Source organism: Rhincodon typus, chromosome 6 (genome assembly GCF_021869965.1).
Source record: "Rhincodon typus isolate 14 chromosome 6, sRhiTyp1.1, whole genome shotgun sequence".
Classification (NCBI taxonomy): Eukaryota; Metazoa; Chordata; class Chondrichthyes; order Orectolobiformes; family Rhincodontidae; genus Rhincodon; species Rhincodon typus.
The window spans coordinates 42353879-42369539 of record NC_063337.1 but is presented as its reverse complement, the minus strand read 5'-3'; positions in this window follow the sequence as shown (position 1 = coordinate 42369539).

Below are 15661 nucleotides of genomic sequence, written 5' to 3'. Positions count from 1 at the left end.
CATAAGGTCAGAAGTGGGGACGTTCGCTGATGATTGCACAGTGGTCAGCACCATTCATGACTCCTCAGATACTGAAGTAGTCTGTGTTCAAATACAACAAGATCTGGACTATATAGAGGCTTGGGCTGACAAGTGATAAGTGACATTCGCGCCACACAAATGCCAGGCTACGACCATCATCAATAAGAGACAATCTAACCAGCACCACTTGATATTCAATGGTGTTACCAACACTGAATCCCCACTATCAATATCCTGGGGGTTATCATTGACCAGAAACTCAACTGGACTCACCACGTAAACACAGTGGCTATAAGAGCAGGTCAGAAGCTAGGAACACTGTGGCAAGTAACTCTTGACTTCTCAAAGCCAGTCCACCATCGACAAGTCACAAATCAGGAGTATGCTGGAATACTCCCCACTTGCCTGGATGAGTGCAGCCCCAACAACACTCAAGAAGGTTGATACCATCCAGGACAAAGCAGCTCCCTTGATTGGTACTACATCCGCAAGCATTCACACTCTCCATCACCGATGCTCAGTAGCAGTGTGTACTATCTACAAGATGCACTGCAGAAATTCACCAAAGATTCTCAGACAGCACCTCCCAAACCCACAACCACTTCCATCTAGAAGGACAAGGGCAGCAGATATATGGGACCACCACCTCCAAGTTCCCCTCCAAGCCACTCACCATCCTGACTTGGAAATATATCACTGTTCCTTCACTGTCGCTGGGTCAAAATCCTGGAATTCCCTCCCTGATGGCAATGTGGGTCAACCCATAGCGGGTGGACTGCAGCGGTTCAAGAAGGCAGCTCAGCACTCGGGACGGGCAAGAAATGCTGGCCAGCCAGCAATGCCCAAGTCCCACAAATAAATAGAAACATAGATCCAGTTTCATATTCAGTTTCCTCTTCCATATATGATTTTTTTTGCTGAATTTGCTTCAAGGTTTTAGCCTGGACTCATTGAACCAATTCTCCCCACCTTTCCTCCCCCCCCCCACCACAGAAGGTAGCTTAGAAATATAAGAACATAGACAATAGGAGCAAGGGCAGGCCATTGAGCACTTTGAGCTGTCTCTGCCAATCAATACAATCAGTACTCAGTACCCTGCTCCCTATTTCTCCCCATATCCTTGGATCCCTTTAGCCTAAGAACTGGATGTAACTCAGTGAAAATATTCAATTTTTTGGCCTGAATTGCTTTCTGTGACAGAGATTTCCACAGGCCTACCAGTCTCTGGATGAAGATATTTCTCCTCATCTCAGTTCTACATGGCCTACCCCGTATCTTGAGGCTGTGACCCCTGGTTCTGGATTCCCCAGTTATCTGGAATGACCTTCCCATGTTTACCCATGTCTAATCAAGATACCTGAGATGCCCCTCATCCTTCTAAACTTCAGTGAATATAACAATATAACCAATCAGTCAGTCCTTCCATCCCCTGAAACAGCCTGGCAAACCTTTGTGCACTCCCTCCAAAGCCAGAACATCCTTCCACAGTTAACAGAGCAAAATTGTACACAGTACTCCAGGTGTGGTCTCACCAAGGTTCTATACAATTGCAGAAAGATATTCCTGCTCCTGCACTCAAATCCTTTCAATATGAAGGCCAACAAACCATTTGCCTTCCTCACCGCCTGCTGCATCTGCATGTTTACTTTCAGCAACTGGTGTACAAGAACACCCAGGTCTTATTGCATCTCCTTCTTACCTTGTTTTTGCTACTAAAGTGGATAACCTCACAATTACCCACATTATACATCTTCTGCCAAACATTTGACCACTCACTCAACTTCTCCAATTCACACCAAAGCAACTCTGTGTCCTCCTCACAGCTTAGCCTCCCACCCAGTTTTGTGTCATCTGCAGACTTGGAGATATTACATTAAGTTCCCTCATCTAAATCATTAATATATATATTGTGAATAGCTAGAGAGCAAGCACTGATTGTTGCAGTATCCTACTAGTCACTGCTCACCAATTGGAAAAAGACCATTTTAATCCTACCCTTTGTTTCCTGTATGCCTACCAGTTCTCTATCCATGTCAGTACACTACCCTAATCCCATGTGCTTTAATTTTAAATGCTTTTCTCTTATGTGGGATCTTATTGAAAGCCTTCTGAAAGTCCAATAAACCCTATCCAATTGCTCCCCTTATCAACTCTACTTGCTACATCCTTGAAAAATTCCTGTAGATATGTCAATTATGATTTTCTTTTCATTAATCCATGCAGACTCTGTCCTATAACGTAAGTTCCATGAACTTTGAAGTGTATTTGTGGAAAAGAGATTTGTCTCAAATTATCTCATTGGAGATTGTAGTATTTTCATGAACAAACTGATTATTGACACTCTTCACTAAACATTATTTGTGATTTGATCCTCATGGTACTAATTGTTCCAATTGTGGATGGAAATAAGGTTCTTCTCAGGAATGTGAAGTATTATAAACATACCAAGGGCCAGTCAGTGACTTGATGGGGTTAGCCAAAGAGAAAGGAAATGTGATTTTAATACATTATATTTCTAGATGCTTCTTTATCCCAATAGTTTTTTTAACTAGGTTGCACTTTTAATGTTTATTATCCTTAGGGATAAATAGTATCAGTGAGGATCCTGATCCTCATCAAAACTGATCCTAAATTGATCCTAAATACACCTCCTCTCACCAACCTACCTGCAAAAAGGCCATCCCCTATTCCCAATTCCTTCGCCTCCGCCGCATCTGCTCCCGAGATGAGGCGTTCCGCTCCCGGACATCCCAGATGTCCTTGTTTTTCAAGGACCGCAACTTCCCCTCCATAGTGGTCGAAAATGCCCTCGACCGTGTCTCTCGCATTTCCCGCAACTCATCCCTCACACCCCCTACTCGCAATAACAACCAAAACAGAATCCCCCTCGTTCTCATGTACCACCCCACCAATCTCCGGATCCAACGCATCATCCTCCGACACTTTCGCCATCTGCAATCCGACCCCACTACCAAAGACATTTTTCCCTCCCCACCCTTATCTGCTTTCCGGAGGGACCACTCTCTCCGTGACTCCCTTGTCCGCTCCATACTCCCCACTAGCCCCACCACCCCCGGCACTTTTCCCTGCAACCGCAGCAAGTGCTATACCTGCCCCTACACCTCCCCCCTCACTCCCATCCCAGGCCCTAAGAAGACCTTTCACATCAAACAGATGTTCACCTGCACATCTGCTAATGTGGTATACTGTATCCGCTGTTTCCGTTGTGGCCTCCTCTACATTGGGGAAACCAAGCGGAGGCTTGGGGACCGCTTTGTGGAACACCTACGCTCGGTTCACACCAAACAATTGCACTTCCCAGTCGCGAACCATTTCAACTCCCTCTCCCACTCCTTGGACGACATGTCCATCCTGGGCCTCCTGCAGTGCCACAATGATGCCACCCGAAGGCTGCAGGAACAGCAACTCATATTCCGCTTGGGAACCCTACAGCCCAATGGTATCAATGTGGACTTCACAAGCTTCAAAATCTCCCCTCCCCTGACTGCATCCCAAAACCAGCCCAGCTCGTCCCCACCTCCCTAACCTGTCCTTCTTCCCACCTATCCCCTCCTCTCACCTCAAGCCCCACCCCCATCTCCTACCCACTAGCCTCATCCTGCCTCCTTGATCTGTCCGTCCTCCCTGGACCGACATATCCCCTCCTTAACTCCCCACCTACATTCACCTTTACTGGCTCCAACCCCGCCTCTTTGACCTGTCTGTCTCCTCTCGACCTAGCTTCTCCTTTATCCATCTTCTATCCGGCTCCCCCTCTCTCCCTATTTATTTCAGAATCCCCTTCCCCTCCCCCATTTCTGAAGTAGGGTCTAGACCCAAAACATCAGCTTTCCTGCTCCTCTGATTTTGTTTGGCCTGCTGTGTTCATCCAGCTCTACACCTTGTTATCCTAAATTGTGCGTGCATTTTAGTTTTAACCATGTTTCACTGTACTTGCTTCATTTCCCCAAATTAAATGTAAAATTGTCTCTATCCATGATGATTCTTTAATAAATTGCACAAGGAATTAACCCTGTCCTATCTCCAGCATCTGATATCCTTCCACAATGTGTCAGCTGCTGCCTGCTCAGTTGGTATTGAGTAACTGAAATCATAATGTTCACATTTTAGCTTCTGTTCTAGCATTCTTTGTGCAATTTCTGATCTACTTTGTTTTTCTAGCCAGGCATGGAACAACATGCAGGAACTAATACCTTTTTAAAAGAATCTTTGACATCAGTCCTTTTATTGTAGCCAAAACCTGTGTATAATTCTCTTTTGCTGGCACATAATTTAATAATAAGGCACCTAAGTTGTTGGCTACTTATTCTGAACCTTGAGCATTAATCAAATGAACATTTTAGAGTATCAGCATCTTGTGTGTTTTCCTCAATACTGCTTCCAGTTTGTTGATCTTTTTATGTTTACTAATAATTATTATAAGATACATTTAAGCCTTTTCTTTTGCTTTTACTTTTTTTTCTTTTGCTAGTGGAATCCAGCCAGTCGTCTTTGCGTACCTCACCTTCCCAAGGTGCAATTTACAAAATTGGGTAGGTAGTTCACTGTATTAGAACCCAGACTGAGTATTTTTGTTCAGTTGCAGTCCAGTCCAGTTCAACAGTACAATTCCAGTTTTTCTCCAGAACCAAGTTTATCAGCAAGCAACAACAGAAAGCTAACCTTATGCAAGACTGATTCAATCTTGCCTCCAAATACCTGTATAAAGGAGCACTGTGGAAAATAATTAGCTTTTCTATCAAATTACTTGAGCTGTAGGAAACAGGAAACTGTATCTAGTTATATTTACAAATGCTGAGGGGAGAAAAGCCTTTAAGCCACAGAGTTGTAATTGGTTGATTTGTGTATCTCTACTTTAATTTGGTATTTACAATTCCTCCCAGCCCTTTGGGAATTTCAGAGCAATCTAGGAAATTCAGTAATTCCTTATAATTGATGGATGCTTCTCAAAGATGGTATGTGCAAATGTTTGCATGTTCCTTGATGTGGACCTAACGTCAAGTGATGAGAAAAATCAGTGCTTCAGAGATGCTTGGATAAACCTTCATGATCAAATTGAAAATGATTGGGGTTATACTTGTGGCTTGAATAGATTATTGCTGGGATCTGCATTTTATCTATACTAGCACTTTATACAACATTTTCCTTTACATAGTCATTATTTTTAATGAAATAAATAAATGACATTTTAAACATTTAATGCTTCAGGACATTTTAATAGAACCAGGAAATATCATGTTACTTTTTCAAACATATTTAAATGTATCTATGGATCACAAAGCATAAAATGATTTATGTTGTGACTGTTGATGTAGCAAGTTTTTAACGACTTGTACCTGTCAGATGTAGATCAGTCCAGATTGACATGTTATGACCTTTCATTCTGTGCAGAATTACCAAGTCAAAATGCATTCCAGCTTTCTGACTAGGATTATAATGACAAAGCATGCTATCAATCTCCAAGGGACTACGTGAAGAACTGCAACAGGCTGATTCAGTATTTATCCACAACTCTCTCTGAAGTCCTGTAATGCACAGAGGTCAACATCTGATATTTTTTCAGCCATGTTAGCCCCAGCTGGGAAAAGGTCACCGTTTGATTGATTGTGTTTAATCCTATGGCCAAATGATCACTGGGAAAAGAAATCAGAAAAATTAAAACATGTAAACACATTGGCTGATAGAATCTGTTGCAGATTTGTTCAAAAGGCAAAACTTGACTATTTGTAAGCATAGAACCATGTACTTTAGTATTTGAATTATAAGCACCAACAATTTCCATTCAGACATTTGATATCATAAAATGTTCAAAGGCATGTCATGGGAGCAATAACAAAGAGGTTGATTAGTTTAATGGAATGACTTAGAGGAGCAGTCATAAATGGAGGTAAAGGGGAAGATGTTTAGGAAAATAATTCCATAGCTTTAGATCACAATATCTGAAAACTCAGCTGCCAATGGTGAAGCATAAAAATCGAGCCACTACATTATTACACATGGGCTGCATACCTTCTATACCAGTGCATCTAGCGGTTGATTTTCTTTTTGCAAAATGACTTGTTTATGAAGCAATTTAGCACATTTTCAGGATGTTCCAAATTAATTCATTTGAAGAGTAGTGACTGTTGTAAATGAATTCAGCAGCCAATTTACACCCATCACGATTCCACATACGGGAAGTCAGATGACTGGCCTGTTAATGTGTTGTTTGGTACTGTTGGTTTGGAAAACGTGTTGATCTGGTCATTTGGAGAACTCACTTCTCTTTAAATAAGATGTTTTTGTTTGTCTACTTGAAACATCTACAGTTAGCTGTATTAGGCTAATTAGGCTTCTCTTTCTGCTTCCCACCCCCACCAACCCTCCATACACAAGCACAGAGTGGATACTTCAGCAATTTGCCTAAAATAACAGTTCATGTTAGCAATAAATTGTCAGGGAGCACCAAACTACCTTGGAACTACCAAGTGAAATCTGTTAACAATAATGCATTTATATGGCCTTTTCGAAGTACAGTAATGTTGTTTTCTTTATGGCTGCAATTCATGATGATGCAACTGCAGAGGATGCATTCCCTGCTCATGCACAGCTGCAATATTAATTATAAAACCCAGAAACTACCACTGATTAGCTCCTAATAATTGGCTAATTCTCACATCTAATTGGTTTTTGAGATGTATGTAATAAAAACAGATGTGAACGTAAACTCCTCTTGACACTAATATTATATGCTCAGTCAATACCAAATACACACAACTAAATTGTTAAGCTGTTCTCAAATTAAATTGTTATTACTTTAAACCAATACCCTTTCAAATTCACTTTTTTTTTACATGAAGACATTGAATTTTCCAGTATTTAACACAAATCCCAAGTCACCACTCCATAAATATCAGAGAAACCAAAAGGAAAAAAGATAGCCTTTGTGATAATTGTGTCTCTAACATTAAAAAAAAATCATTTGGAAATAATAAGAAAGATCGATCCATTACAGTTGAGGTGTTCTTGAATTGGAAGAGGTTTGTGCACCTTGGTGGGTTAGTGGCAAAGAATGGGATTTGTGAAAAAGTCATTGAAAACATCATGGAGTCCCTACAGTGCTGAAAGAGGCTATTTGACTTAAGAAGCCTGCCTCCAAAGAGCATCCCACCCAGACCCAGCACCCCACCCAATCCCTGTATTTGCCTTGGTTAATCCATCAAGCCTGGACACTACGGGGCAATTTAGAATAGCCAATTCACATAACTTATGCATCTTTGGCCTGTGGAAACTGGAGCACTTGGTGGAAACCCACACAGACAACTTACAAACTCCACACAGACAGTTATCCGAGGCTGGAATCAAACCCAGGTCCTTGGTGCTATGAGGCATCAATGCTAACCACTGTGCCAACATGCCATCCAAGGACTGAATATGCTTCTGCTACCTTTTAAATATTAAGCAGGACTAGGGAAGTTAATTATATACTGGTATCATCAAAAGTAAGATCTAATTAAACAAAGGTTATTTACGTATGTTATGCTTTGACTACTGGAAAATGAGAAATTTCAAAGAAAGGATGAGTTAGTTGTGGGGAACACTAAGAGTATCCAGATTTCAAAGAATCTGGAATAATATAAGAAATAGTTGGAATAAGTAATAACACTATACTGATGGTTTAAGAAAGAGGACTACAGTATTTTGGGTGCTTCTCCAGAATGTAAACAAGAAGAATACTTTTCAAGGCGAGTAGAAGTATTAAGATATGGAGGAAGAACATAGAAGCAAATGTCAGGAGTCATTTGTCCCAAAGGGGATAAGTATTGAGTAGAGATGGAAAATTCTGGAAATACTTGACAAATCTGTCGTGGGAAACAAAGTTAATAATTCAGCGTGATGACTATTCATCAGAACAGCTGCATGTCCTATGAGTACTTCCAGCAATTTTCTGTTTATAATTCAGATTTTCAGCGTAATCTAGATTCAAAAGCAGTGTGTTTGGAGAAATACATTTGTTCATAGTGTACTGGTTGGTTTGCTGTAATTATGTGACCACTATCTCTGCTCTAAATTGCTTTCATAGATAAATAGAGACTAAATACAAAAGTAGGCCATTCAACCCTTTCATCCTGCTCCACTATTCAATTTGACCATGGCTAATCTTCTTTCTCAAGGCCTTATTTCTGCTTTCTCTTCATAACACTTAATACCTTTAATATCAAAAAATAGCAGTCTCTTTCTTGACTATACTCAGTTGCCCAGCCTGCATAGCATTCTATAGTAGTGATATCACAGCTTGACCACCCTTTGAATAAAGAAATGTTTCCTCATCTCAGTCCTAAAAGGTCTGCCCCATATCCTGAGTCTGTGATCCTTGGTTTTAGACTCCGCAAAGAGGGGAAACATTCTCCTTGTATCTAGTCTGTCTAACCCTGTTAGAATTTTATAGGCAGGGAGACCAAAACCATAATACTCTAGATGCAGTATCACCAAGAATCTGTATGACTATAATAAGATATCCCTACTTCTAAACACAAATCCTCTTGTATTTGCTTTCCTAACTACTTGCTGTGTCTGCCTGTTTACTTTCATTGACTCGTGTTCAAGGACAGCCAGATCCCTTTTTACAACCATATTTCCCAATAGATCACTATTTAAATAATACTTGGCCTTTCTGTTTTTCATACTGAAGTGCATAGCTTTACATTTATCCAACTATACTGCATCTGCCATATGTTTGCCAACACACTCAACTTGTCTAGATTACTATAAGGTCACCTTGCATCCCCTCATAACTCACAACCCTCCAATCCCCCATCTTATTTGTGTTGTCAGCAAACTTGGAAATATTACAGTTGGTTCCTTCATCCAAGTCATTTATGTATATATCATGACTAGCTATGGTCCAAGCGCTGATATCTTTGGTACATCACTAGTCAACCCCTCCTTCCAGAAAAAAGACCCATTAATTCCCATTCTCTATCTCCAGTTTGTCCACCAATTCTCAATCAATGCCAGTATATGACAGTGGAGCACTCCCTCAGTCCTGATCCTCCTTCCGTGTGGCACTGACTCAGTACTGATCCTCTGACAGTACAGCATTCCCTCAGTACTGACCTTTCAACAGTGCAGCACTGCCACGCTACACAACCGCCCGACAGTACAGCACTCCCATATCCATATACATGCTTTCCAAGTATTCTATTATCGCATCTTTAAAATAGATTCTAGCATGTCCCTCAGTACTAAAGTCAGGCAGCTTATCTCCAGAGATAACAAGGTGTAGAGCTGGATGAACACAGCAGGCCAAGCAGCATCAGAGGAGCAGGAAGGCTAACGTTTCAGGCCTAGACCCAAGAAGGGTCTGCAACTCTATCTCCAATTCTCTTTTTCTCCCTCCTTTTTTAAATGGTGAGTTTACATTTGGTATGCTTAGTTCTGTAGGAACTGTTCCAGACTCTGTAGAATTTTGGAAGTTAGCTACCAATGTATTTAGTATTTCCAGAGTCACTTCCTTTAATACTCTGGAATGTTCGTTATGAAGTCCCAAGGTTTGTCAGCCTTTAACCCAATTAATTTCTATAGCACCTTTTATTCTAATACTGGTTTTCTTCAATTCCTCCCTCTCACTAGACCCTTGCTGCTGTAACATGTGGCAAATTGTGAACCCTTGTCAATATAGAACCAAAATTCTTCTGCCAATTCTTTTTTCCCTATTATAATTACCCCCATTTCTGATTGTAAAGGATCTGTCTTTGCTAATCTTTTTGTTTTCATATACTTCTAGAAGCCTTTGCAAACTGTTTGTATGTTATCTGCAAATGTTCTCTCATACCCTATTTTCCTCCCCTTGATCAATCTTTTTGTTCTCTTCGCTAAATGCTAAACTACTGTCAGTTCTTAGACTTATTGGTTTTTCTAGAAGTTTTGGATCCCTTTGAGTCTAAGGCTATCACTAATTTCTTTTGTAAGCCATGATTGACCCAACTTTATTGTTCTATTTTTACACTAAATAGGAATGCATAATTGCTATAATTCATAAGTAAGTTCCTTAAACATTAGCCATTGTCTATCCACTGCCAACTGTTCTAGTAAGGTTCCCCAATCCATTGTTGCCAACTCACGCCTCATACTTTCTTAGTTGCTTTACCTATATTCAGGACCTGAGTTTTGAACTCAACTTCGTCATACTCCAACTTAATGAACAATTCTATCATTTTATGGTCGCTCTTCTCCAACAGACCCCATGCAACAAGATCGTTAATTAATCCTTTCTCATTGCTTAATGCCAGTCTAGGATAGCTCTGTCTCTCTTTGGTTCTTCAATACATTGGTCTAAAATATAACATGTATATATTCCAGGAAATTCTCTTCTACAGAATTACTGCTAATTTGGATTGACCAATCTATACGTAGATTAAAGTCACCCTTGACTACAGTTGTACCCTTCTTACACCTCCACCACTATTAGGGGGCCTACAGACAATCCCTGCCAACATTTTCTGTCCCCTTGATGTTTCTTACCTCCACTCTACAGATTAACATCATAATTCTCTGAGCCAATATCCTTCCTCACTACTGCATTGGTTTCCTCATTTAGGAACAATACTACCATAGAAACATTTTGTTTTGATTTGTAGCACTCATTAAAACATGAATGTAGCAATGCGAAGCGACAATTGGATGAATTATCAGAGCTGTAAGAGTCAGCTAATATGAAATAAAAGCAAGGAAGAATCAACACTGTTGTATGCAACTTCGAACTACTAGTGAGAATGGCTGTGAATTTCGGGGTGCATTTCATAATTAATTATAAGGCCAACATCAATTACATTTACAGACTGAGTTTTGAAAGACAGCCGATCTACATCTTGTCAATTTTGATTTTTACAAGACACATTCCAGGCATTTTCACAAGTTTTACAGAGTTTACGTTGATCCCTAAAAAGCACAAAAGAAATCATACTTAATAAAAACAACAGTTTCCAGCCTGTTCACATTAGCATGTCAGTTTGTGATGCTGGTTTGATTGCACAAAGGTCTTCTGTTCACTGAAGTTTACTTCTATCTTCAGTTTTCTTTCTTGTGCACTGAAGCACTGAATACAAAAATAGAGATTGCTGGAGAAGCTCATCAGATCTGGCAGCATGTTCGGAGGAAGGGTCACTCGACCCGAAACGTTAACTCTGATTTCCCTGCACAGGTGCTGCCAGACCTGCTGAACTTTTCCCGCAACCTCTCTTTTTGTTTCTGATTTACAGCATCTGCAGTTTTTTCGGTTTTTATGAAGCGTTGAATACCCCTTGTTAGCCACAATGCACTTTGCGTGGTCAACCACAGTCTGAACTCTAATTAGCTTATTAATGCATCGTCAATTTCGTAGCCCAAATTCCTGTTTTCTTTGAAAGTAATGCTCACCTTACTGACACCATTTCCTACTGTCTCTTAATTCTTACAAGATCATCCCCTTTGTAACAGTCTATTATTTCCATGGATTTTTACCAAGATAGGATGACAGAAGCCATTTATATATCAACTTAAGAGTAGGTAGAGCTTTCAGATGATCTCAGAGTTAAGACTCGTGGACCTTAGAGATCCTACCATGAAACCGTATCTACTAAGAGAGAAGAAAGTTACAAGAAAGCTATCAATATATCTAAAAATTCTGACACTCATAGAATCATACAGAATGGAAGAGGCCATTCAGCCCATCTAGTCTGCACTAACAAGTTCTCAGTCATTAGTAGAGCACATTAATGGGAGAACAAACAAAGTTTTACATTATGCTGAGAAATTTTCCAGTCTGAATGCAAACAACATGTTGGAAAAGGGGAAATAGTATTTGTCAAAGTGTTAGTGGAAAGATTAAGGTGAGAGGACATCACACAAAAGGAAAGAACGTTTATGGTGAGAAAGGTTGCTCGCTAATTGTAAGAGGCTAATCACTTTGCACCCAAATGATTAGTTGGAAAGAAGCAAAGCAAGCCTGTAAAGATGATTGCTGTAGAGATGTGAACCAATGATTATGATAAATCACTCTATACCATGCCACAGGTTGGCGTCCATCAGATGGAAAATGATTCATGACTGTTCAACTAATTACTGCATAAGTCCAGCATAACACGAATGTTTTATGCAACATCATGAGCTTCACAGATCTGTTCAAAGTGGCTCAATATATTGACAAAAAATGTAAAGTTGAGGCTATAAGGTGGAACAATCCTCATCCCAAGAAGACAATGAAAGCTGAGAGCTTAATGCAGAGGGAAGAATGAAGATCTGGAGTAAGGCAGAAGGCAGGATTGTAATGGAATGCTCCTCATTTGCCTGGACAAGTGCAGCTCAAACAATACCCAAGAAGCTTGACACCATCCAGGACAAAACCGCCTGCTAGATTGGCATTACATCCGCAAACATCCAGTTTCTCTAACACTGATGCTCATTAATAGTAATGTGTGCCATCTGTAAGATACACTGCACACGTGCACCAAAGATTTTAAATCTGCACCTTTCAAACCTATGACTGCTACCATCTCGAAGGACAAGGGTGGCAGATACATAAAACACCACCACCTGAAATATCCCCTCCAAGCCATTCACCATCCTGGCATGGAAATACCTACATACTTTTCTGAAGTTGAGTACATGTGTCATGTACTGAAAGAAAAAGGACTTTGCCCTGATACTGGAAAGGAGACAGCTGTGGCAGAAATGCACTAAAAACAGATATGAAAGCAGAGCAATAATGTTGTGGGTTTGTGAACTACCTCGCAAAGCTATTGCATAATTTGTCATCGGAGTGTGAACCTCAACATAAGCGCACTGCTAGGATGAGCAGAGAACGAGAAGCAGCTATTATTCAAATCAAATTACTCGCAGTTAGCATTCTGGAAGTCATCAACCCAGCAGAAACATCGCATTTGAAAGATAAATGTCTTGTTCTGATGAAGCATTCACCATAGGAACAACACTCCCCAGAGAAGGAACATTACCAAAGGAACAAGCTAAGCTAACAACTCACATAGGTGTCACTAATTGGCTTGCTAATGGACAGTTTTGTTAACAATACTTTTCTTTGTTGACCACTGATAACTTGAGTAACTTGTAACGCAATTTCTATGAAAAAACTGATTGCTTGAAAAAAATACAATCATGGTATGCTGGATGGCTTGCTGTAGTCATGTGACCTCTACCTCTGCTGTAAATTACTTTCATTTTTGTTTGCAACAGCATTAAAACATATGACTTGAAACTTAATGTAATTCCTCAATTCATCAAAGCTGATGGGTAGAAATTTAGCGGTAATGGTATAAATGTTCATTACCTGGGTAAAAAATATCAAATACCACTGTTCTTTGACTCAAGAAGAAGGTAATTCCATCCAATTGTTCACAATTACCACTTAAGAATATAACTTTGTATTTATCCCATAATAAGGTGAGTGGTGTGTCTTGGTGCAAAATCAGATGGCAATGCTTAGCATATTTTACACGGATCAAATACAACAAAGTTGTATAAAAGGAAAGATACCACTGTCTCCACAGATCTGAGTAGCATCAGCTTGTGCTACAATGAAGATTTTGCCCTTTTAGTGGCCAACTAGGTAACCTTTAAAAGCAGCAGTAGACAATTCCGTTAACTGCATCAAATTATCTACTTGCGCAGTTGCTGAATGCTTTTACATTGTTGTTTTCTTTTGTATGGTCTTTTTGTGTCTGTATAAGGATAAATTAATCCCCAGTGGAGCATCTCAATAAAAATTAAAGTGGCAGATTGAGATGCTATGTTCAGCCAAGCAAACTAATCAAATCTGGTCTGTTGACTGAATGAATGCAAATTTCAAATTAAATGTAAGTTGAAATATTAAGTAAGTCTTCCTGCATTTTGTCCACATTGTGATCATTCTTCAAGGTTCACCCAGCTATATAAAAGGACCCAACAATCTATAACTTTACCAATGAAATTTGTTGGAAATTGATTGGACAAATTGGAAACTAGACCAGGATCTTGTTCTGCTGGTTTCCATATATCCATTATGTGTAGTAGATACTGTTGCTGGCTGACCAAGGGCCCTGAAGACTTATTCGGGATTTTTAAAAAGTGCTGAAACAACTGGATTACTACTGAAATGTTGGATGGATTCCAGAGAAGATTCACAAGACTGATACCAGGTATGGAGGCACTGTTTTATGAGGAGAGGTTGAATAGATTGGGCCTGTACCCATTGGAATGTAGAAGAATGAGAGGCGAACTCTATTGAAACATACAAGAATCTAAGGGGACTTGACAGGATAGTTGCAGGAAGGTTGTCTCCACTTGTGGGAGAGTCTAGGACCAAAGGCATAATGTCAGAATAAGAGGACACACATTTAAGTAAGGGATAAGGAGAATTTCTTCTCTCAGAGAGCAGTGAATCTATTGAGGCTGAGCCATGAAATATATTCAAGGCTGAGATAGTCATATTTTTAATCAGTTAGGGAATCAAAGGGTAATGGGAAAAAGGCAAGAAAGGGGAATTGAGGATTATGAGATCATTGAATGACCAGAGCAGACTCAATGGCCTACTTTTGTTCTGACATCTTATGGGCTAACTCCTTTTTTAAAAGAGAGATACCTAAGTTACTCCTCACTTTGGAAGGGTGACAGGGAACACAGAAGGCAGGACAATGGACAGTGCATCTCCCAATCCCTCACTAGGATTAATGGACTTTATTTTTAATTCATTATGAGATGAGGATGGCACTGCTTAGGCCAGCATTTATTTCCCATCCCTAATTACTCAGAGGGCAGCTGAGAGTTTTTTGTTTTTGGTTGCTGTGGGTCTGGAGTCACAGTTGGGCCAGACCAGGTAAGAATGGTAGATTTCCTTCCCTGAAGGACATTAGTGAACAGATAGGTTTTTCCTGACAATTGACAATGGCTTCATGGTCATCATTACACTTTTAATTCCTTATCTGCCATGGCAGGATTTGAACCCAGGTCCCCAGAGCATTAACCAGATCTCCAGATTAACATTCTAGCAATAATACCATTAGGCCACTGCCTCCCTTATATCCCTATGGTTTAATGATGTGAAAATCTAAATGCTCCAAAGGCAAATAGTGTCACCTTCAAATGTGCTATTAAAAACACATTCCCCAGTAAACTGCCATCTGATACGCTAAAGTAATGAAAATCCAAAACTTGGGGGTCAGCAACAGAAGTCAAAGCCAAATTCTCTCAATGCTTACACTGGGATGGGTTACCTATGAATTTTCATGGTGTTACATATATAATAGTCTTGCATTCATCACTCGTCTATAGACTGACAATTCTAATTTATCGTACACAGCGTCATAGAAGATTTGTCGCATAGACCATTGTGACCTAATTACATTAGAACTCTAGCACAGGCAATAATAAAAGCCCAGAGGTTTATTCACGTACACTAGCAGATCTTTTACTACTAAAGCAATGATTTCTATTTATATTAGCATCTTTATCCCCAGTTTAGCATCAGGCTCCGGACTATTGCTCCTCCAATACTAAGTACAGTGAGACCTACTCTAAGCTCACATGCCACCCTACCCTTCACTTACCTGGCACCTTAACTCATCCATTTGGTATCTGTACCCCTTACCCACCTGTATCCTGTAAAAAA